Source organism: Meles meles, chromosome 6, assembly GCF_922984935.1.
Source record: "Meles meles chromosome 6, mMelMel3.1 paternal haplotype, whole genome shotgun sequence".
Lineage (NCBI taxonomy): Eukaryota > Metazoa > Chordata > Mammalia > Carnivora > Mustelidae > Meles > Meles meles.
Window position 1 is genome coordinate 24,962,613 of NC_060071.1, and position 22,775 is coordinate 24,985,387.

Consider the following 22,775-nt stretch of genomic DNA (forward strand, 5'->3'; position numbering starts at 1 on the left):
AGCCCACGAGGATTCGTTGAGCTGGCCAGACGGCACGGTTCCACTGGGGCGGGGGGCAGAAACTGCACGTCCCAGGCCACAGCAGCCGTTGGGGCTCAGCCTCTCACCTGAGACTCTCAAGCACCCGGGATAGGGTCGTGGTGAAGCGGCACTGCACGGGCCGAGTCAGGTCCCTCGTCCAGAGCGGCCAGCGGGCGGTGTGCCTTGCTGCCGTGGTGGAGAGTGACCTGGCTTTCCCCGCTCGGCCGTGGGGGAGCCCTGGGCCCCGGCAACCTTTGGCTTCCCGGGCAGGGGCTCACGTCCTTGGCTCCCAGGTGGCTCCAGGAGAGGGTGGGCGGCGTCCTGGCCAAACCTCCCGGGCCGCCGCTCTTGGCTCGCCACTCCGGGAGACAGCGGGGACCCGGCCAAAGCCCTGTGGTCCATGCCATGGTCAGGGGCCGTTCTCCAGAAGGCTGGGCTCCCACAGGGACCACGGTCTCCATTGCTTTGGGATGCCCCGGAAAGGGCAGCCGGGCCCTTGGGCCCGGCTCCTTCCTGGCGGACACCTGCCATGCTTGGCACCGAACTCTGCCGGGCCCCCAGTGGCCAGGACTCCGGGAAAGGGGGCCCTGGGCCGCACGGCAGGCGCTTCAGACCAGGACGTTTGGACAGCTGGTCTCTCCGTCTCTCCTTAGAAACCCATCCACAATCGAGAAGCTCGCCCAGATGAGCACGTCTTGCTTGGCCCCGCCCTGCCCAGAGGTCTCACGTCTCAGGACCCGGGGGCATGGACGCGGTGCGGAATGCAGCCCCGGTAAGCAGCTTCGGGGTGCCCCGAGGCCGCACGCATCGCCACCAGCTTGCTTGGGTCAGTGATGAGAACTCAAGTGGTCTCGAAGAGCGATGATGACCTAAAAATCATGCTCAATAGGATTACGCTGAGGCCCAAGACAGGCGTCTGTGCCGGGATCAGCCTCCCCCAGACCCTGGGGACCCTGGAGGTGCGCCGCAGTTGTGGGCGTGAGGCCATCGTACCCTCGGGGCTCCCCGTGCTGGCCCTGGCCTGTCTGTGCCCGTCAGGGGTCCGCTCGAGGTCGTGAGGCGTTCCGCCCGGCCTCCGGACCCAATCCACCTCGCAGGACAGCTCCCTCGGTGCCATTGCTTAGGAGACCGTTGCCCCTTGTGTCTTTCAGCGGGCCTCGGGGGCCGGAACTTGGTGCGGCGTGACCCAAGAGAGGTGAGTGGAAGACTCTGGGCCTGCAGGGAGATGCCAGGCGCCATGGGCATTGTCTGCGGAGCCCGGATCCCCGCACGGGCCCCGGCTCCAGCACTGTGCTAGGGATGGGGGCTGTGGTGGCCCACACAGCGTTGACCTGCCCATGCACAGCCGCCCTTCAGCAATCCCACGTGCAGGGAATGGGAAAGTTGGGCCAGGTCACTGGCAACGACTGGGGGCTGGGGGCATGCCGCCGTCGTCCCACATGGACCTGAGGCCTCCTTGTACGTCCAGCTGTGTCCTGTGCGCCCGAGAAGAGAGCGGACGTGAGTCCCTTGGTGTCAGGGCCCTCTGTCCCCTTCAGCGAGTGGTTGTCGCTCGAGTCACCCCAGCCGATGGTTCTGGAGCTGGAGAGGGCAGAGCTCATGAAGAATGCAGCAGACGCCCAAGTGTAAGCAGAGCCTGGGAGGCTGCTGAAGTACAGCCCTCGAATGTTTCCTCGGATTTCCCGAGTCAGCAAGGTTTCCCTGGCCCAGGGGAAGAGTGGCGAGCCCCGGGCCACAGCAGGCCATGGGGCTGAGCCGGTCCTCTGAGGACCCCAGAGGAAAGGCCGCCACAAGGGGAGAGTCAGGACCCTCCTGCAGGGCGGGCCACGGTCTCCCGCCTTGCGCTGCTTGGTGGGAGACGGTGAGACGCGATTCCCTTTTTCGCCCTGGGCGATCAGGGCCTGGGGGCCACCGTTGGCTGCGAGTGCCAGGGCCCGGGTCCCTAGACCACCGCGGTCCCCATGTGTGGGAAGGCGTCCTTCGGGCCCTCACATCCGGGTGCGCCACGCTTTGCTTGGGGCCCCGGCAGACATCGGGGGAGCACTGGAAATCCCTGAGCTCCAGGCCATGCTCTGGGGCCTTTCTCAGCAAGGGGAGGCTCCCACGGGGGCCCGGATCTCCGTGGATTTGGGAAGGCCAGGGATGGGCAGCGGGTCCCTTGTGTCCTGCCCCTTGCCCGCGGACCCGAGCCCTGGGTGGGTCAGCCGCCCGCCTGGACAGCACCGGCCAGGGCTTCGGGCTGGAGAGTTCTTGGCGGCATGGCACGGGCCAGCGAGCACGCCGTTCCGACGGCCGGCCTCCCCCTCTCTCCTTAGGCCCCCATCCCCAAGCGAGGATCTGGCCCTGACCACCAAGTCTTGCATCGCCCAGCCCCGCCGCCAGGTCCCATGCCTCAGGAAGCCGGGGTATGGCGCTGTCCTGAGAGCAGCCTCGGTAAGCAGCTTCTGGGTGGTAGGGGACCTCCCGCGTCGCCTCGGGCGTGCTTGGGTCAATGATGAGAACTCATATGGTCTCGAAGAGCGATGAGGACCTAAAAATCACGCTCAATAGGATTACGCTGAGGCCCAAGGCAGGGGACCGTGCCGGGGTCAGCCTCCCCCAGAGCGTCGGGGCAGTGAGGGTGCGCTGCAGGTGGCCGCGGGAGGAGAACCACCTCTCGAGGCTCTCTGCTGTGGCCCCCGGACGTCGGTGCACCTGCGGGTGCCGACGGGGTGTTCTGGCGTTCCAGCTGGTCTACCGACCCAGGCCTCTTCCCCGGACAGCTGCCCGAGAGCCAGGGCTTAGCCACCCTTGTGTCCTTGTGTCTTTCAGCGGGCCTGGCTGGCAAGGTTCTTGGCGCGTCTCCCACCAGGAGAGGTGAGCGGAAGCCTCTGGGCTCCGAGGGAGGCCCCAGACCCCTTGGCCTGGCATCGGGAAGCGGGGACCCCAGCAGGGACTCCGCAGCTGGGCCTGGGCTGGGGATGCGGGTCCTCATTGTCCGGACGGCACCGAAGTCCCCGTGAGCGTGTGCCCCTGAGCCATCCCAGGGGCAGGGATCGCGAAACGTGGGCCGGGGGGCTGACAAGGCCTGGAAAGCGCGGGCTGGCCGCCCAAGGCCCAGGTGCACCCGAGGCCTCCTGATCAATTGCGGCGTGTCCGGGGGGCCCAGAAAGGGAGTGGACGTGAGACCCGTGGTCTCGGAGGCCACTGTGCCCTTGAGCAACACCTTGTTGCTCAAGGCCCGGCCCATGGCAGGTTTCTGCGGGCTGCACTGGCCCGAGCTCCTGTCCCGTCCTGCAGACGACCAAGGCGTTTGGGGCCCCGGGAGGCCACTTCCGAAGAGCCCACGAGGATTCGTTGAGCTGGCCAGACGGCACGGTTCCACTGGGGCGGGGGGGCAGAAACTGCACGTCCCAGGCCACAGCAGCCGTTGGGCCTCAGCCTCTCACCTGAGACTCTCAAGCACCCGGGATAGGGTCGTGGTGAAGCGGCACTGCACGGGCCGAGTCAGGTCCCTCGTCCAGAGCGGCCAGCGGGTGGTGTGCCTTGCTGCCGTGGTGGAGAGTGACCTGGCTTTCCCCGCTCGGCCGTGGGGGAGCCCTGGGCCCCGGCAACCTTTGGCTTCCCGGGCAGGGGCTCAGGTCCTTGGCTCCCAGGTGGCTCCAGGAGAGGGTGGGCGGCGTCCTGGCCAAACCTCCCGGGCCGCCGCTCTTGGCTCGCCACTCCGGGAGACAGCGGGGACCCGGCCAAAGCCCTGTGGTCCATGCCATGGTCAGGGGCCGTTCTCCAGAAGGCTGGGCTCCCACAGGGACCACGGTCTCCATTGCTTTGGGATGCCCCGGAAAGGGCAGCCGGGCCCTTGGGCCCGGCTCCTTCCTGGCGGACACCTGCCATGCTTGGCTCCGAACTCTGCCGGGCCCCCAGTGGCCAGGACTCCGGGAAAGGGGGCCCTGGGCCGCACGGCAGGCGCTTCAGACCAGGACGTTTGGACAGCTGGTCTCTCCGTCTCTCCTTAGAAACCCATCCACAATCGAGAAGCTCGCCCAGATGAGCACGTCTTGCTTGGCCCCGCCCTGCCCAGAGGTCTCACGTCTCAGGACCCGGGGGCATGGACGCGGTGCGGAATGCAGCCCCGGTAAGCAGCTTCGGGGTGCCCCGAGGCCGCACGCATCGCCACCAGCTTGCTTGGGTCAGTGATGAGAACTCAAGTGGTCTCGAAGAGCGATGATGACCTAAAAATCATGCTCAATAGGATTACGCTGAGGCCCAAGACAGGCGTCTGTGCCGGGATCAGCCTCCCCCAGACCCTGGGGACCCTGGAGGTGCGCCGCAGTTGTGGGCGTGAGGCCATCGTACCCTCGGGGCTCCCCGTGCTGGCCCTGGCCTGTCTGTGCCCGTCAGGGGTCCGCTCGAGGTCGTGAGGCGTTCCGCCCGGCCTCCGGACCCAATCCACCTCGCAGGACAGCTCCCTCGGTGCCATTGCTTAGGAGACCGTTGCCCCTTGTGTCTTTCAGCGGGCCTCGGGGGCCGGAACTTGGTGCGGCGTGACCCAAGAGAGGTGAGTGGAAGACTCTGGGCCTGCAGGGAGATGCCAGGCGCCATGGGCATTGTCCGCGGAGCCCGGATCCCCGCACGGGCCCCGGCTCCAGCACTGTGCTAGGGATGGGGGCTGTGGTGGCCCACACAGCGTTGACCTGCCCATGCACAGCCGCCCTTCAGCAATCCCACGTGCAGGGAATGGGAAAGTTGGGCCAGGTCACTGGCAACGACTGGGGGCTGGGGGCATGCCGCCGTCGTCCCACATGGACCTGAGGCCTCCTTGTACGTCCAGCTGTGTCCTGTGCGCCCGAGAAGAGAGCGGACGTGAGTCCCTTGGTGTCAGGGCCCTCTGTCCCCTTCAGCGAGTGGTTGTCGCTCGAGTCACCCCAGCCGATGGTTCTGGAGAGGGCTGGAGAGGGCAGAGCTCATGAAGAATGCAGCAGACGCCCAAGTGTAAGCAGAGCCTGGGAGGCTGCTGAAGTACAGCCCTCGAATATTTCCTCGGATTTCCCGAGTGAGCAAGGTTTCCCTGGCCCAGGGGAAGAGTGGCGAGCCCCGGGCCACAGCAGGCCATGGGGCTGAGCCGGTCCTCTGAGGCCCCCAGAGGAAGCGCCGCCACAAGGGGAGAGTCAGGACCCTCCTGCAGGGCGGGCCGCGGTCTCCTGCCTTGCGCTGCTTGGTGGGAGACGGTGAGACGCGATTCCCTTTTTTGCCCTGGGCGATCAGGGCCTGGGGGCCACCGTTGGCTGCGAGTGCCAGGGCCCGGGTCCCTAGACCACCGCGGTCCCCATGTGTGGGAAGGCGTCCTTCGGGCCCTCACGTCCGGGTGCGCCACGCTTTGCTTGGGTCCCCGGCAGACATCGGAGGAGCACTGGAAATCCCTGTGCTCCAGGCCATGCTCTGAGGCCTTTCCTAGCAAGGGGAGGCTCCCACGGGGGCCCGGATCTCCGTGGATTTGGGAAGGCCAGGGATGGGCAGCGGGTCCCTTGTGTCCTGCCCCTTGCCCGCGGACCCGAGCCCTGGGTGGGTCAGCCGCCCGCCTGGACAGCACCGGCCAGGGCTTCGGGCTGGAGAGTTCTTGGCGGCATGGCACGGGCCAGCGAGCACGCCGTTCCGACGGCCGGCCTCCCCCTCCCTCCTTAGGCCCCCATCCCCAAGCGAGGATCTGGCCCTGACCACCAAGTCTTGCATCGCCCAGCCCCGCCGCCCGGTCCCATGCCTCAGGAAGCCGGGGTATGGCGCTGTCCTGAGAGCAGCCTCGGTAAGCAGCTTCTGGGTGGTAGGGGACCTCCCGCGTCGCCTCGGGCGTGCTTGGGTCAATGATGAGAACTCATATGGTCTCGAAGAGCGATGATGACCTAAAAATCATGCTCAATAGGATTACGCTGAGGCCCAAGGCAGGGGACCGTGCCGGGGTCAGCCTCCCCCAGAGCGTCGGGGCAGTGAGGGTGCGCTGCAGGTGGCCGCGGGAGGAGAACCACCTCTCGAGGCTCTCTGCTGTGGCCCCCGGACGTCGGTGCACCTGCGGGTGCCGACGGGGTGTTCTGGCGTTCCAGCTGGTCTACCGACCCAGGCCTCTTCCCCGGACAGCTGCCCGAGAGCCAGGGCTTAGCCACCCTTGTGTCCTTGTGTCTTTCAGCGGGCCTGGCTGGCAAGGTTCTTGGCGCGTCTCCCACCAGGAGAGGTGAGCGGAAGCCTCTGGGCTCCGAGGGAGGCCCCAGACCCCTTGGCCTGGCATCGGGAAGCGGGGACCCCAGCAGGGACTCCGCAGCTGGGCCTGGGCTGGGGATGCGGGTCCTCATTGTCCGGACGGCACCGAAGTCCCCGTGAGCGTGTGCCCCTGAGCCATCCCAGGGGCAGGGATCGCGAAACGTGGGCCGGGGGGCTGACAAGGCCTGGAAAGTGCGGGCTGGCCGCCCAAGGCCCAGGTGCACCCGAGGCCTCCTGATCAATTGCGGCGTGTCCGGGGGGCCCAGAAAGGGAGTGGACGTGAGACCCGTGGTCTCGGAGGCCACTGTGCCCTTGAGCAACACCTTGTTGCTCAAGGCCCGGCCCATGGCAGGTTTCTGCGGGCTGCACTGGCCCGAGCTCCTGTCCCGTCCTGCAGACGACCAAGGCGTTTGGGGCCCCGGGAGGCCACTTCCGAAGAGCCCACGAGGATTCGTTGAGCTGGCCAGACGGCACGGTTCCACTGGGGCGGGGGGGCAGAAACTGCACGTCCCAGGCCACAGCAGCCGTTGGGCCTCAGCCTCTCACCTGAGACTCTCAAGCACCCGGGATAGGGTCGTGGTGAAGCGGCACTGCACGGGCCGAGTCAGGTCCCTCGTCCAGAGCGGCCAGCGGGCGGTGTGCCTTGCTGCCGTGGTGGAGAGTGACCTGGCTTTCCCCGCTCGGCCGTGGGGGAGCCCTGGGCCCCGGCAACCTTTGGCTTCCAGGGCAGGGGCTCAGGTCCTTGGATCCCAGGTGGCTCCAGGAGAGGGTGGGCGGCGTCCTGGCCAAACCTCCCGGGCCGCCGCTCTTGGCTCGCCACTCCGGGAGGCAGCGGGGACCCGGCCAAAGCCCTGTTGTCCATGCCATGGTCAGGGGCCGTTTTCCAGAAGGCTGGGCTCCCACAGGGACCACGGTCTCCATTGCTTTGGGATGCCCCGGAAAGGGCAGCCGGGCCCTTGGGCCCGGCTCCTTCCTGGCGGACACCTGCCATGCTTGGCTCCGAACTCTGCCGGGCCCCCAGTGGCCAGGACTCCGGGAAAGGGGGCCCTGGGCCGCACGGCAGGCGCTTCAGACCAGGACGTTTGGACAGCTGGTCTCTCCGTCTCTCCTTAGAAACCCATCCACAATCGAGAAGCTCGCCCAGATGAGCACGTCTTGCTTGGCCCCGCCCTGCCCAGAGGTCTCACGTCTCAGGACCCGGGGGCATGGACGCGGTGCGGAATGCAGCCCCGGTAAGCAGCTTCGGGGTGCCCCGAGGCCGCACGCATCGCCACCAGCTTGCTTGGGTCAGTGATGAGAACTCAAGTGGTCTCGAAGAGCGATGATGACCTAAAAATCATGCTCAATAGGATTACGCTGAGGCCCAAGACAGGCGTCTGTGCCGGGATCAGCCTCCCCCAGACCCTGGGGACCCTGGAGGTGCGCCGCAGTTGTGGGCGTGAGGCCATCGTACCCTCGGGGCTCCCCGTGCTGGCCCTGGCCTGTCTGTGCCCGTCAGGGGTCCGCTCGAGGTCGTGAGGCGTTCCGCCCGGCCTCCGGACCCAATCCACCTCGCAGGACAGCTCCCTCGGTGCCATTGCTTAGGAGACCGTTGCCCCTTGTGTCTTTCAGCGGGCCTCGGGGGCCGGAACTTGGTGCGGCGTGACCCAAGAGAGGTGAGTGGAAGACTCTGGGCCTGCAGGGAGATGCCAGGCGCCATGGGCATTGTCCGCGGAGCCCGGATCCCCGCACGGGCCCCGGCTCCAGCACTGTGCTAGGGATGGGGGCTGTGGTGGCCCACACAGCGTTGACCTGCCCATGCACAGCCGCCCTTCAGCAATCCCACGTGCAGGGAATGGGAAAGTTTGGCCAGGTCACTGGCAACGACTGGGGGCTGGGGGCATGCCGCCGTCGTCCCACATGGACCTGAGGCCTCCTTGTACGTCCAGCTGTGTCCTGTGCGCCCGAGAAGAGAGCGGACGTGAGTCCCTTGGTGTCAGGGCCCTCTGTCCCCTTCAGCGAGTGGTTGTCTCTCGAGTCACCCCAGCCGATGGTTCTGGAGTGGGCTGGAGAGGGCAGAGCTCATGAAGAATGCAGCAGACGCCCAAGTGTAAGCAGAGCCTGGGAGGCTGCTGAAGTACAGCCCTCGAATGTTTCCTCGGATTTCCCGAGTCAGCAAGGTTTCCCTGGCCCAGGGGAAGAGTGGCGAGCCCCGGGCCACAGCAGGCCATGGGGCTGAGCCGGTCCTCTGAGGCCCCCAGAGGAAGCGCCGCCACAAGGGGAGAGTCAGGACCCTCCTGCAGGGCGGGCCGCGGTCTCCTGCCTTGCGCTGCTTGGTTGGAGACGGTGAGACGCGATTCCCTTTTTCGCCCTGGGCGATCAGGGCCTGGGGGCCACCGTTGGCTGCGAGTGCCAGGGCCCGGGTCCCCAGACCACCGCGGTCCCCATGTGTGGGAAGGCGTCCTTCGGGCCCTCACTTCCGTGTGCGCCACGCTTTGCTTGGGGCCCCGGCAGACATCGGGGGAGCACTGGAAATCCCTGTGCTCCAGGCCATGCTCTGGGGCCTTTCCTAGCAAGGGGAGGCTCCCACGGGGGCCCGGATCTCCGTGGATTTGGGAAGGCCAGGGATGGGCAGCGGGTCCCTTGTGTCCTGCCCCTTGCCCGCGGACCCGAGCCCTGGGTGGGTCAACCCCGGCCAGGGCTTCGGGCTGGAGAGTTCTTGGCGGCATGGCACGGGCCAGCGAGCACGCCGTTCCGACGGCCGGCCTCCCCCTCCCTCCTTAGGCCCCCATCGCCAAGCGAGGATCTGGCCCTGACCACCAAGTCTTGCATCGCCCAGCCCCGCCGCCAGGTCCCATGCCTCAGGAAGCCGGGGTATGGCGCTGTCCTGAGAGCAGCCTTGGTAAGCAGCTTCTGGGTGGTAGGGGACCTCCCGCGTCGCCTCGGGCGTGCTTGGGTCAATGATGAGAACTCATATGGTCTCGAAGAGCGATGATGACCTAAAAATCATGCTCAATAGGATTACGCTGAGGCCCAAGGCAGGGGACCGTGCCGGGGTCAGCCTCCCCCAGAGCGTCGGGGCAGTGAGGGTGCGCTGCAGGTGGCCGCGGGAGGAGAACCACCTCTCGAAGCTCTCTGCTGTGGCCCCCGGACGTCGGTGCACCTGCGGGTGCCGACGGGGTGTTCTGGCGTTCCAGCTGGTCTACCGACCCAGGCCTCTTCCCCGGACAGCTGCCCGAGAGCCAGGGCTTAGCCACCCTTGTGTCCTTGTGTCTTTCAGCGGGCCTGGCTGGCAAGGTTCTTGGCGCGTCTCCCACCAGGAGAGGTGAGCGGAAGCCTCTGGGCTCCGAGGGAGGCCCCAGACCCCTTGGCCTGGCATCGGGAAGCGGGGACCCCAGCAGGGACTCCGCAGCTGGGCCTGGGCTGGGGATGCGGGTCCTCATTGTCCGGACGGCACCGAAGTCCCCGTGAGCGTGTGCCCCTGAGCCATCCCAGGGGCAGGGATCGCGAAACGTGGGCCGGGGGGCTGACAAGGCCTGGAAAGCGCGGGCTGGCCGCCCAAGGCCCAGGTGCACCCGAGGCCTCCTGATCAATTGCGGCGTGTCCGGGGGGCCCAGAAAGGGAGTGGACGTGAGACCCGTGGTCTCGGAGGCCACTGTGCCCTTCAGCAACACCTTGTTGCTCAAGGCCCGGCCCATGGCAGGTTTCTGCGGGCTGCACTGGCCCGAGCTCCTGTCCCGTCCTGCAGACGACCAAGGCGTTTGGGGCCCCGGGAGGCCACTTCCGAAGAGCCCACGAGGATTCGTTGAGCTGGCCAGATGGCACGGTTCCACTGGGGCGGGGGGGCAGAAACTGCACGTCCCAGGCCACAGCAGCCGTTGGTCCTCAGCCTCTCACCTGAGACTCTCAAGCACCCGGGATAGGGTGGTGGTGAAGCGGCACTGAATGGGCCGAGTCATGTCCCTCGTCCAGAGCGGCCAGCGGGCGGTGTGCCTTGCTGCCGTGGTGGAGAGTGACCTGGCTTTCCCCGCTTGGCCGTGGGGGAGTCCTGGGCCCAGGAAACCTTTGGCTTCCCGGGCAGGGGCTCAGGTCCTTGGATCCCAGGTGGCTCCAGGAGAGGGTGGGCGGCGTCCTGGCCAAACCTCCCGGGCCGCCGCTCTTGGCTCGCCACTCCGGGAGGCAGCGGGGACCCGGCCAAAGCCCTGTAGTCCATGCCATGGTCAGGGGCCGTTCTCCAGAAGGCTGGGCTCCCACAGGGACCACGGTCTCCATTGCTTTGGGATGCCCCGGAAAGGGCAGCCGGGCCCTTGTGCCCGGCTCCTTCCTGGCGGACACCTGCCATGGTTGGCTCCGAACTCTGCCGGGCCCCCAGTGGCCAGGACTCCGGGAAAGGGGGCCCTGGGCCGCATGGCAGGTGCTTCAGACCAGGACGTTTGGACAGCTGGTCTCTCCGTCTCTCCTTAGAAACCCATCCACAATCGAGAAGCTCGCCCAGATGAGCACGTCTTGCTTGGCCCCGCCCTGCCCAGAGGTCTCACGTCTCAGGACCCGGGGGCATGGACGCTGTGCGGAATGCAGCCCCGGTAAGCAGCTTCGGGGTGCCCCGAGGCCGCACGCATCGCCACCAGCTTGCTTGGGTCAGTGATGAGAACTCAAGTGGTCTCGAAGAGCGATGATGACCTAAAAATCATGCTCAATAGGATTACGCTGAGGCCCAAGACAGGCGTCTGTGCCGGGATCAGCCTCCCCCAGACCCTGGGGACCCTGGAGGTGCGCCGCAGTTGTGGGCGTGAGGCCATCGTACCCTCGGGGCTCCCCGTGCTGGCCCTGGCCTTTCTGTGCCCGTCAGGGGTCCGCTCGAGGTCGTGAGGCGTTCCGCCCGGCCTCCGGACCCAATCCACCTCGCAGGACAGCTCCCTCGGTGCCATTGCTTAGGAGACCGTTGCCCCTTGTGTCTTTCAGCGGGCCTCGGGGGCCGGAACATGGTGCGGCGTGACCCAAGAGAGGTAAGTGGAAGACTCTGGGCCTGCAGGGAGATGCCAGGCGCCATGGGCATTGTCCGCGGAGCCCGGATCCCCGCACGGGCCCCGGCTCCAGCACTGTGCTAGGGATGGGGGCTGTGGTGGCCCACACAGCGTTGACCTGCCCATGCACAGCCGCCCTTCAGCAATCCCACGTGCAGGGAATGGGAAAGTTGGGCCAGGTCACTGGCAACGACTGGGGGCTGGGGGCATGCCGCCGTCGTCCCACATGGACCTGAGGCCTCCTTGTACGTCCAGCTGTGTCCTGTGCGCCCGAGAAGAGAGCAGACGTGAGTCCCTTGGTGTCAGGGCCCTCTGTCCCCTTCAGCGAGTGGTTGTCGCTCGAGTCACCCCAGCCGATGGTTCTGGGGCTGGAGAGGGCAGAGCTCATGAAGAATGCAGCAGACGCCCAAGTGTAAGCAGAGCCTGGGAGGCTGCTGAAGTACAGCCCTCGAATGTTTCCTCGGATTTCCCGAGTCAGCAAGGTTTCCCTGGCCCAGGGGAAGAGTGGCGAGCCCCGGGCCACAGCAGGCCATGGGGCTGAGCCTGTCCTCTGAGGCCCCCAGGGGAAGAGTGGCGAGTACCGGGCCACAGCAGGCCATGGGGCTGAGCCGGTCCTCTGAGGCCCCCAGAGGAAGCGCCGCCACAAGGGGAGAGTCAGGACCCTCCTGCAGGGCGGGCCTCGGTCTCCTGCCTTGCGCTGCTTGGTGGGAGACGGTGAGACGCGATTCCCTTTTTCGCCCTGGGCGGTCAGGGCCTGGGGGCCACCGTTGGATGCGAGTGCCAGGGCCCGGGTCCCAAGACCACCGCGGTCCCCATGTGTGGGAAGGCGTCCTTCGGGCTCTCACTTCCGGGTGCGCCACGCTTGGCTTGGGGCCCCGGCAGACATCGGGGGAGCACTGGAAATCCCTGTGCTCCAGGCCATGCTCTGGGGCCTTTCTCAGCAAGGGTAGGCTCCCACCGGGGCCCGGATCTCCGTGGATTTGGGAAGGCCTGGGATGGGCAGCGCGTCCCTTGTGTCCTGCACCTTGCCCGCGGACCCGAGCCCTGGGTGGGTCAGCCCCCCTCCTGGACAGCACCGGCCAGGGCTTCGGGCTGGAGAGTTCTTGGCGGCATGGCACGGGCCAGCGAGCACGCCGTTCCGACGGCCGGCCTCCCCCTCTCTCCTTAGGCCCCCATCCCCAAGCGAGGATCTGGCCCTGACCACCAAGACTTGCATCGCCCAGCCCCGCCGCCAGGTCCCATGCCTCAGGAAGCCGGGGTATGGCGCTGTCCTGAGAGCAGCCTCGGTAAGCAGCTTCTGGGTGGTAGGGGACCTCCCGCGTCGCCTCGGGGTGCTTGGGTCAATGATGAGAACTCATATGGTCTCGAAGAGCGATGAGGACCTAAAAATCATGCTCAATATGATTACGCTGAGGCCCAAGGCAGGGGACCGTGCCGGGGTCAGCCTCCCCCAGAGCGTCGGGGCAGTGAGGGTGTGCTGCAGGTGGCCGCGGGAGGAGAACCACCTCTCGAGGCTCTCTGCTGTGGCCCCCGGACGTCGGTGCACCTGCGGGTGTCGACGGGGTCTTCTGGCGTTCCAGCTGGCCTACCGACCCAGTCCTCTTCCCCGGACAGTTGCCCGAGAGCCAGGGCTTAACCACCCTTGTGTCCTTGTGTCTTTCAGAGGGCCTGGCTGGCAAGGTTCTTGGCGCGTCTCCCACCAGGAGAGGTGAGCGGAAGCCTCTGGGCTCCGAGGGAGGCCCCAGACCCCTTGGCCTGGCATCGGGAAGCGGGGACCCCAGCAGGGACTCCGCAGCTGGGCCTGGGCTGGGGATGCGGGTCCTCATTGTCCGGACGGCACCGAAGTCCCCGTGAGCGTGTGCCCCTGAGCCATCCCAGGGGCAGGGATCGCGAAACGTGGGCCGGGGGGCTGACAAGGCCTGGAAAGCGCGGGCTGGCCGCCCAAGGCCCAGGTGCACCCGAGGCCTCCTGATCAATTGCGGCGTGTCCGGGGGGCCCAGAAAGGGAGTGGACGTGAGACCCGTGGTCTCGGAGGCCACTGTGCCCTTCAGCAACACCTTGTTGCTCAAGGCCCGGCCCATGGCAGGTTTCTGCGGGCTGCACTGGCCCGAGCTCCTGTCCCGTCCTGCAGACGACCAAGGCGTTTGGGGCCCCGGGAGGCCACTTCCGAAGAGCCCACGAGGATTCGTTGAGCTGGCCAGACGGCACGGTTCCACTGGGGCGGGGGGGCAGAAACTGCACGTCCCAGGCCACAGCAGCCGTTGGGCCTCAGCCTCTCACCTGAGACTCTCAAGCACCCGGGATAGGGTCGTGGTGAAGCGGCACTGCACGGGCCGAGTCAGGACCCTCGTCCAGAGCGGCCAGCGGGCGGTGTGCCTTGCTGCCGTGGTGGAGAGTGACCTGGCTTTCCCCGCTCGGCCGTGGGGGAGCCCTGGGCCCCGGCAACCTTTGGCTTCCAGGGCAGGGGCTCAGGTCCTTGGAACCCAGGTGGCTCCAGGAGAGGGTCGGCGGCGTCCTGGCCAAACCTCCCGGGCCGCCGCTCTTGGCTCGCCACTCCGGGAGACAGCGGGGACCCGGCCAAAGCCCTGTGGTCCATGCCATGGTCAGGGGCCGTTCTCCAGAAGGCTGGGCTCCCACAGGGACCACGGTCTCCATTGCTTTGGGATGCCCCGGAAAGGGCAGCCGGGCCCTTGGGCCCGGCTCCTTCCTGGCGGACACCTGCCATGCTTGGCTCCGAACTCTGCCGGGCCCCCAGTGGCCAGGACTCCGGGAATGGGAGCCCTGGGCCGCATGGCAGGCGCTTCAGACCAGGACGTTTGGACAGCTGGTCTCTCCGTCTCTCCTTAGAAACCCATCCACAATCGAGAAGCTCGCCCAGATGAGCACGTCTTGCTTGGCCCCGCCCTGCCCAGAGGTCTCACGTCTCAGGACCCGGGGGCATGGACGCGGTGCGGAATGCAGCCCCGGTAAGCAGCTTCGGGGTGCCCCGAGGCCGCACGCATCGCCACCAGCTTGCTTGGGTCAGTGATGAGAACTCAAGTGGTCTCGAAGAGCGATGATGACCTAAAAATCATGCTCAATAGGATTACGCTGAGGCCCAAGACAGGCGTCTGTGCCGGGATCAGCCTCCCCCAGACCCTGGGGACCCTGGAGGTGCGCCGCAGTTGTGGGCATGAGGCCATCGTACCCTCGGGGCTCCCCGTGCTGGCCCTGGCCTGTCTGTGCCCGTCAGGGGTCCGCTCGAGGTCGTGAGGCGTTCCGCCCGGCCTCCGGACCCAATCCACCTCGCAGGACAGCTCCCTCGGTGCCATTGCTTAGGAGACCGTTGCCCCTTGTGTCTTTCAGCGGGCCTCGGGGGCCGGAACTTGGTGCGGCGTGACCCAAGAGAGGTGAGTGGAAGACTCTGGGCCTGCAGGGAGATGCCAGGCGCCATGGGCATTGTCCGCGGAGCCCGGATCCCCGCCCGGGCCCCGGCTCCAGCACTGTGCTAGGGATGGGGGCTGTGGTGGCCCACACAGCGTTGACCTGCCCATGCACAGCCGCCCTTCAGCAATCCCACGTGCAGGGAATGGGAAAGTTGGGCCAGGTCACTGGCAACGACTGGGGGCTGGGGGCATGCCGCCGTCGTCCCACATGGACCTGAGGCCTCCTTGTACGTCCAGCTGTGTCCTGTGCGCCCGAGAAGAGAGCGGACGTGAGTCCCTTGGTGTCAGGGCCCTCTGTCCCCTTCAGCGAGTGGTTGTCGCTCGAGTCACCCCAGCCGATGGTTCTGGAGAGGGCTGGAGAGGGCAGAGCTCATGAAGAATGCAGCAGACGCCCAAGTGTAAGCAGAACCTGGGAGGCTGCTGAAGTACAGCCCTCGAATGTTTCCTCGGATTTCCCGAGTCAGCAAGGTTTCCCTGGCCCAGGGGAAGAGTGGCGAGCCCCGGGCCACAGCAGGACAGGGGGCTGAGCCTGTCCTCTGAGGCCCCCAGAGGAAGCGCCGCCACAAGGGGAGAGTCAGGACCCTCCTGCAGGGCGGGCCGTGGTCTCCTGCCTTGCGCTGCTTGGTGGGAGACGGTGAGACGCGATTCCCTTTTTCGCCCTGGGCGATCAGGGCGTGGGGGCCACCGTTGGCTGCGAGTGCCAAGGCCCGGGTCCCTAGACCACCGCGGTCCCCATGTGTGGGAAGGCGTCCTTCGGGCCCTCACTTCCGGGTGCGCCACGCTTTGCTTGGGGCCCCGGCAGGCATCGGGGGAGCACTGGAAATCCCTGTGCTCCAGGCCATGCTCTGGGGCCTTTCTCAGCAAGGGGAGGCTCCCACGGGGGCCCGGATCTCCGTGGATTTGGGAAGGCCAGGGATGGGCAGCGGGTCCCTTGTGTCCTGCCCCTTGCCCGCGGACCCGAGCCCTGGGTGGGTCAGCCGCCCGCCTGGACAGCACCGGCCAGGGCTTCGGGCTGGAGAGTTCTTGGCGGCATGGCACGGGCCAGCGAGCACGCCGTTCCGACGGCCGGCCTCCCCCTCTCTCCTTAGGCCCCCATCCCCAAGCGAGGATCTGGCCCTGACCACCAAGTCTTGCATCGCCCAGCCCCGCCGCCAGGTCCCATGCCTCAGGAAGCCGGGGTATGGCGCTGTCCTGAGAGCAGCCTCGGTAAGCAGCTTCTGGGTGGTAGGGGACCTCCCGCGTCGCCTCGGGCGTGCTTGGGTCAATGATGAGAACTCATATGGTCTCGAAGAGCGATGAGGACCTAAAAATCACGCTCAATAGGATTACGCTGAGGCCCAAGGCAGGGGACCGTGCCGGGGTCAGCCTCCCCCAGAGCGTCGGGGCAGTGAGGGTGCGCTGCAGGTGGCCGCGGGAGGAGAACCACCTCTCGAGGCTCTCTGCTGTGGCCCCCGGACGTCGGTGCACCTGCGGGTGCCGACGGGGTGTTCTGGCGTTCCAGCTGGTCTACCGACCCAGGCCTCTTCCCCGGACAGCTGCCCGAGAGCCAGGGCTTAGCCACCCTTGTGTCCTTGTGTCTTTCAGCGGGCCTGGCTGGCAAGGTTCTTGGCGCGTCTCCCACCAGGAGAGGTGAGCGGAAGCCTCTGGGCTCCGAGGGAGGCCCCAGACCCCTTGGCCTGGCATCGGGAAGCGGGGACCCCAGCAGGGACTCCGCAGCTGGGCCTGGGCTGGGGATGCGGGTCCTCATTGTCCGGACGGCACCGAAGTCCCCGTGAGTGTGTGCCCCTGATCCATCCCAGGGGCAGGGAACGCGAAACGTGGGCCGGGGGGCTGACAAGGCCTGGAAAGCGCGGGCTGGCCGCCCAAGGCCCAGGTGCACCCGAGGCCTCCTGATCAATTGCGGCGTGTCCGGGGGGCCCAGAAAGGGAGTGGACGTGAGACCCGTGGTCTCGGAAGCCACTGTGCCCGTCAGCAACACCTTGTTGCTCAAGGCCCGGCTCATGGCAGGTTTCTGCGGGCTGCACTGGCCCGAGCTCCTGTCCCGTCCTGCAGACGACCAAGGCGTTTGGGGCCCCGGGAGGCCACTTCCGAAGAGCCCACGAGGATTCGTTGAGCTGGCCAGACGGCACGGTTCCACTGGGGCGGGGGGGCAGAAACTGCACTTCCCAGGCCACAGCAGCCGTTGGGCCTCAGCCTCTCACCTGAGACTCTCAAGCACCCGGGATAGGGTCGTGGTGAAGCGGCACTGCACGGGCCGAGTCAGGTCCCTCGTCCAGAGCGGCCAGCGGGCGGTGTGCCTTGCTGTCATGGTGGAGAGTGACCTGGCTTTCCTCGCTCGGCTGTGGGAGAGCCCTGGGCTCCGGCAACCTTTGGCTGCCAGGGCATGGGCTCAGGTCCTTGGATCCCAGGTGGCTCCAGGAGAGGGTGGGCGGCGTCCTGGCCAAACCTCCCGGGCCGCCGCTCTTGGCTCGCCACTCCGGGAGACAGCGGGGACCCGTCCAAAGCCCTGTGGTCCATGCCATGGTCAGGGTCCGTTCTCCAGAAGGCTGGGCTCCCACAGGGACCACGGTCTCCATTGCTTTGGGATGCCCCGGAAAGTGCAGCTGGGCCCTTGTGCCCGGCTCCTTCCCGGCGGACACCTGCCATGGGTGGCTCAGAACTCTGCCCCCAGGCTCCGTGCTGCCACAGGGGGAGAGTCATGTCCCTCCTGCAGGGTGGGCCGTGTTCTCCTGCCTTTCCCTAGTTAGTGAGAGATTCTGACCCACGATTCACTCTTTATCCCACGAATGGGCAGCGGGTCCCCTTTGCCCTGCTCCTTGTTGGCCGACCCGAGCCCTGTGTGTGTAAGCCATATGTTTCCTTGTGTTCTCATGTCAGCTCTGATTCACTGGCCCTTGAGAAGAAGTTGCAAGCCCCAGGCCACAGCAGACATTCTTCCTGAGCCTGTCTTCTGTGGCCCCCTTATGAATTGTTGCCACAGTGGGATAGTCAGGAGCCTTCTGTTGGTCGGGCATTGTGCTCCTCCCTTGCGCTAGTTAGTATCAATCGGTGACCCATGACTGAATCTTTAGGCCTAGGCTATCTTGGCTTGTGGCCCAGTGTTGGCTGGGAGTGCTCCGGCCTGGATTCATTGACCACAGGTGGCCCAATGTGGGAGGTGTCCTCCTGGCCATAACTTCAGAGGTTTTTCTCCAGAAGGCTAGGTTCCCTCAGGGTCACTGATCTCTATTGTTTTGAAATGCCCAAGAAAGGGCAGCTCAGCCCTTGTGCCCTGATCCTTCTTTGCTGATAGTAGCAATGTATGGGTCATTCATATTCCCGGCCCTCACCATCTAGGACTTCAAGAAATGTAGCCCTTGGCTGCATGGCAGGCCCCCAACCAATCCGTTTTGAGAACTGGTCTCTCCATCTCTCCTTAGAACCCCATCCACAATCGAAGAGCTCACCCTGATGACCACATCTTGCTTTTCCCAGCCCTTTCTGGAGGTCTCATGTCTCAGGACCCCGGGTCATGACGCTGACCAGAATGCACCCCCGGTAAGCAGTATCTAGGTGCGTCGCAACCGCATGCAGTGCCACCTGCTTGCTTTGTTGAATGATCAGAACTCGTGTGGTCTCAAAAAGTGATGATGACCTAAAAATCATGCTCAGTAGGATTATGCTGAGGCCCAAGGCAAGCTTCTGTGCTGGGATCAGCATCCTGCAGACCCTCGGGACCCTGGATGTGAGCTGTAGTTAGGGGATTCAGGCGAATGACTCTCAGGGCTCCACTTTCTGACCCTGGCTTTTCTGTGCACGTTAGGGGCCCCACGAGGTGTGTGTGTCAGTGATCAATGAGATAGAAACTAGAGGTTCAGTAAAAACGCATCAATGAACCTGGAAGCTGTTTTATTGAAAGAATCAATGAGATCGATAAACCATTGACCAAACTAATCCAAAGGAAAAGAGAGAAGGCCCAAATTAATAAAATTTTGAATGAAAATGGAGAGATCACAACACCAAGGAAATAGAAACAATAATCAAAAATTATTATCAACAGTTATATGTCAATAAGTTAATCAGCCTTGATGAAATGGATGCATTCCTGGAAAACTATAAATGTCTGAAATTGAACCAGGAAGAAATTGACAACCTTAATAGACTAATATGTTGGAATGAGATCGAATCAGTGATCAAAGCCTCCCAAAAAACAAGAGCCCAGGACATGATGGATTCCCTGGGGAATTCTACTAAACTTTCAAAGAAGAAATAACACCTATTCCCCTGAAGCTTTTTCAAAAAATTGAAGCAGAAGGAAAACTTCCAGACACTTTTTATGAAACCAGCATTACCCTGACCCCCAAACCAGGCAAAGACACCACCTAAAAGGAGAATTTCAGATCAATATCACTAATGAATATGGATGTTAAGATTCTCAACAAGATCCTAGCAAATAGGATCCAACAGCACATTAAAAATGTTATCCACCATGACCAGATGGGATTCATCCCTGGGTTGCAAGGATGGTTCAACATTTCCAAATCAATCAGTGTGACAGAACAAATCAATAAGAGAAGAGAGAAGAACAACATAATCCTCTCTATTCCTCTCTGTTGATGCAGAAAAAGCATTTGACAAAATCCAGCATCCATTCCTGATTAAAATGCTTCAAAACATAAGGATACAGGGAACATTCCTGAACTCCATAAAATCTATGTATGAAAAACCCATAGCAAATATCATCCTCAATGGTAAAAAGCTGACGACAGCTTTCCCTTTGAGATCAGGAACATGATAAGGATGCCCACTCTCACCACTCTTGTTCAACATAGTATTAGAAGTCCTAGCAACAGCAACCAGACAACAAAGAGAAGTTAAAGATATTCAAATTGGCAATGAAGAAGTCAAACTCTGTCTCTTTGCAGATGACATGATATTTTATATGGAAAACCCAAAAGACTCCACCCCTAAACTACTAGAACTCATTCAGCAATTCATTAATGTGTCAGGATACAACGTCAATGTACAGAAATATGTTGCTTTCTTATACACTAACAGTGAAAACACAGAAAGGTAAATTAGAGAATCGATTCCATTTACTATAGCACCAAGAACCAAAAGATGCCTGGAAATAAACCTAACCAAAGAGGGAAAAGATCTGTACTTGAAGAACTACAGAACACTAACGAAAGAAATTGAAGAGGACACAAAAAGATGGAAGATCATTCCATGCTCATGGATTGGAGAAATAAACACGCTAAACTTTCAATGCCATTCTGACCAAAATTCCACCAGAATCTTTCAAAGAGCTGGAGCAAACAATTCTAAAACTTATATGGTATCAGAAGACACCCCAAATTGCTAAGGAAATGTCGCAAAGGAAAAACAAAATTGGAGGCATCACGTTGCCTGATTTCAAACTTTACTACAAGCTGTGATCACCAGACAGCATTGTACTGGCACAAAAACAGAAGCATAGACCACTGGAAGAGAGAAAGAGCCCAGTTATGGACCCTCAACTCTATGGTCAAATAATCTTAGACAAAGCAGGAAAAAATATACAGTTGAAAAAAGACAGTCTCTTCAATAAATGGTGCTGGAAAAATTGGCCAGCTATATGTAGAAGAATGAAACTCGACCATTCTCTTACATCGTACACAAAGATAAACTCAAAATGGATACTAGACCTCAACATGAGACAGGAATCCATCAGAATCCTAGAGGAGAACATAGGCAGTAACCTCTTCGATATCAGCCACAGCAACTTCTTTCAAGATATGTCTCCAAAGGCAAAGGAAACAAAAGCAAAAATGAAGTTTTGGGACTTCATCAAGATCAAAAGTTTCTGCTCAGCAAAGGAAAGAGTCAACAAAACAAAGAGTCAACCCACGGAATGGAGAAGGTATCTGCAAGTGACAGTACAGACAAAGGCTGATACTCAGGATCTATAAAGAACTTCTCAAACTCCACACACAGAAAACAGATAATCATGTAAAAAAATTGGCAGAAGACATGAACAGACATGTCTCCAAAGAAGACATACAAATGGCTATTAGACACATGAAAAAATGTTCATCATCACTAGCCATCAGGGAGATTCAAATCAAAACCACACTGAGATACCACCTTAACACCAGTTAGAATGGCCAAAATGAACAAGACAGGAAACAAAGTGTGTTGGAGAGGATGTGGAGGAAGGGGAACCCTCTTACACTGTTGGTGGGAATGCAAGTTGGTGCAGCCTCTTTGGAGAACAGTGTGGAGATTCCTCAAGAAATTAAAAATAGAGTTTCCCAATGACCCTGCAATTGCACTACTGGGTATTTACCCCAAAGATACATATGTAGGAAAACAAGAGCCATATGTACCCCAATGTTCATAACAGCAATGGCCATGGTCGCCAAACTGTGGAAAGAAGTAAGATGCCCTTCAATGGACGAATGGATAAGGAAGATGTGGTCTATATACACGATGGAGTATTATGCGTCCATCAGAAAGGATGAATACCCAACTTTTGTAGCAACATCGACGGGACTGGAAGAGATTATGCTGAGTGAAATAAGTCAAACAGAGAGAGTCAAGTATCATATGGTTTCACTTATTTGTGCAGCATAAAAATGAACAGACACGTCTCCAAAGAAGACACACAAATGTCTATTAGACACATGAAAAAATGTTCACCATCACTAGCCATCAGGGAGATTCAAATCAAAACCATTTTAAATTCAAATCAAAATAATTTTAAAAATAAAAAAGTTAAACTATAATTAAAAAAAAATAAAAGTTATGCTCAGGGCTCCTGGGTGGCTGAGTTGATTAAGTCACTTTATTCAGCTCAGATCACAATCCTGGGGTACGGGGACTGAGTCCAGCATCAGGCTCCATGCTTGGCAAGAAGTCTGTCTCTCCCTCTCACTCTCCTGCTGTGTTCTCATGATTTCTCTCAAATAAATAAAATCTTAAAAAAAAAAGTTCCTATAAAAAAATTATATATAAAATTATGCTCAGTAGAATTAGGCTAGGATTAAATGACAATTCTGGGACAGATAATAGGAGCTCTTTATTTCCCTTCTAGGGGAATTTTATCTTGAACTTGAGATAATAAAATTTCATAAATGACTTGTTTGCTAAACTTTATCAATGTACCTATAAATAAACAAACACCTCTTATTCTTTAATTTTTGTTTCAGTTATCTGTAGTTTATAATAGCATGGCATATTCAGATCTCATTTCTTAGCTCTTTTTATCTCATTTTTTGTTTAAGGCTTGACTCCAAGAATTGGAGGAATAAACACTTTTAAAATGTCTATACTGCCTAGAGCAATCTATACTTTTAATGCCATTCCGATCAAAATTACACTGGTATTTTTCAAAGAGCTGGAGCAAATAATCCTAAAATTTGTATGGAATCAGAAGAGATCCCGAATTGCTAAGGAAATGTTGAAAAACAAAAACAAAACTGGCGGCATCACGTTACCCCATTTCAAGATTTACTACAAAGCTGTAATCACCAAGACAGCGTGGTACTGGCATAAAAACAGACACATAGACCAGTGGAATAGAGTGGAGAGCCCAGATATGGACCCTCAACTCTATGGTGAAATAATCTTTGACAAAACAGAAAAAAATATACAGTGGAAAAAAGACAGTCTCTTCAATAAATGGTGCTGGGAAAATTGGCCAGCTATATGTAGAATAATGAAACTCGACCATCCTCTTACACCATACACAAAGATAAACTCGAAATGGATAAAAGACCTCAACGTGAGACAGGAATCCATCAGAATCCTAGAGGAGAACATAGGCAGTAATCTCTTCGATATCAGCCACAGCAACTTCTTTCAAGATATGTCTCCAAAGGCAAAGGAAACAAAAGCAAAAATGAAGTTTTGGGACTTCATCAAGATCAAAACCTTCTGCACAGCAAAGGAAACAGTCAACAAAACAAAAAGATAACCCACGGAATGGGAGAAGATATTTGCAAATGACAGTACAGACAAAAGGTTGATATCCAGGATCTATAAAGAACTTCTCAAACTCAACACACACAAGACAGATAATCATATCAAAAAATGGGCAGAAGATATGAACAGACAATTCTCCAATGAAGACATACAA

The 22,775-nt window shown here is 60.8% G+C and overlaps 11 non-coding genes across 11 annotated transcripts; all 11 read left to right on the forward strand.

Annotated features, from left to right (window-relative positions):
* The first annotated feature begins 845 nt into the window (after positions 1 to 845).
* LOC123945029 lies at positions 846 to 926 on the forward strand. Its single transcript, XR_006818951.1, has one exon. It is a non-coding gene; the product is annotated as a small nucleolar RNA SNORD115 (small nucleolar RNA).
* Positions 927 to 2,506: 1,580 nt separating this feature from the next.
* LOC123945563 lies at positions 2,507 to 2,587 on the forward strand. Its single transcript, XR_006819384.1, has one exon. It is a non-coding gene; the product is annotated as a small nucleolar RNA SNORD115 (small nucleolar RNA).
* Positions 2,588 to 4,187: 1,600 nt separating this feature from the next.
* Positions 4,188 to 4,268, forward strand: LOC123945030. Its single transcript, XR_006818952.1, has one exon. It is a non-coding gene; the product is annotated as a small nucleolar RNA SNORD115 (small nucleolar RNA).
* Positions 4,269 to 5,852: 1,584 nt separating this feature from the next.
* Positions 5,853 to 5,933, forward strand: LOC123945404. The gene has a single exon (XR_006819233.1). It is a non-coding gene; the product is annotated as a small nucleolar RNA SNORD115 (small nucleolar RNA).
* Positions 5,934 to 7,533: 1,600 nt separating this feature from the next.
* On the forward strand, positions 7,534 to 7,614 carry LOC123945031. The gene has a single exon (XR_006818953.1). It is a non-coding gene; the product is annotated as a small nucleolar RNA SNORD115 (small nucleolar RNA).
* Positions 7,615 to 9,182: 1,568 nt separating this feature from the next.
* LOC123945405 lies at positions 9,183 to 9,263 on the forward strand. The gene has a single exon (XR_006819234.1). It is a non-coding gene; the product is annotated as a small nucleolar RNA SNORD115 (small nucleolar RNA).
* A 1,600-nt stretch (positions 9,264 to 10,863) lies between these two features.
* LOC123945032 lies at positions 10,864 to 10,944 on the forward strand. Its single transcript, XR_006818954.1, has one exon. It is a non-coding gene; the product is annotated as a small nucleolar RNA SNORD115 (small nucleolar RNA).
* A 1,645-nt stretch (positions 10,945 to 12,589) lies between these two features.
* Positions 12,590 to 12,670, forward strand: LOC123945565. The gene has a single exon (XR_006819386.1). It is a non-coding gene; the product is annotated as a small nucleolar RNA SNORD115 (small nucleolar RNA).
* Positions 12,671 to 14,270: 1,600 nt separating this feature from the next.
* Positions 14,271 to 14,351, forward strand: LOC123945033. Its single transcript, XR_006818955.1, has one exon. It is a non-coding gene; the product is annotated as a small nucleolar RNA SNORD115 (small nucleolar RNA).
* A 1,584-nt stretch (positions 14,352 to 15,935) lies between these two features.
* Positions 15,936 to 16,016, forward strand: LOC123945564. The gene has a single exon (XR_006819385.1). It is a non-coding gene; the product is annotated as a small nucleolar RNA SNORD115 (small nucleolar RNA).
* A 2,250-nt stretch (positions 16,017 to 18,266) lies between these two features.
* On the forward strand, positions 18,267 to 18,347 carry LOC123945085. The gene has a single exon (XR_006819006.1). It is a non-coding gene; the product is annotated as a small nucleolar RNA SNORD115 (small nucleolar RNA).
* Positions 18,348 to 22,775: the final 4,428 nt, after the last annotated feature.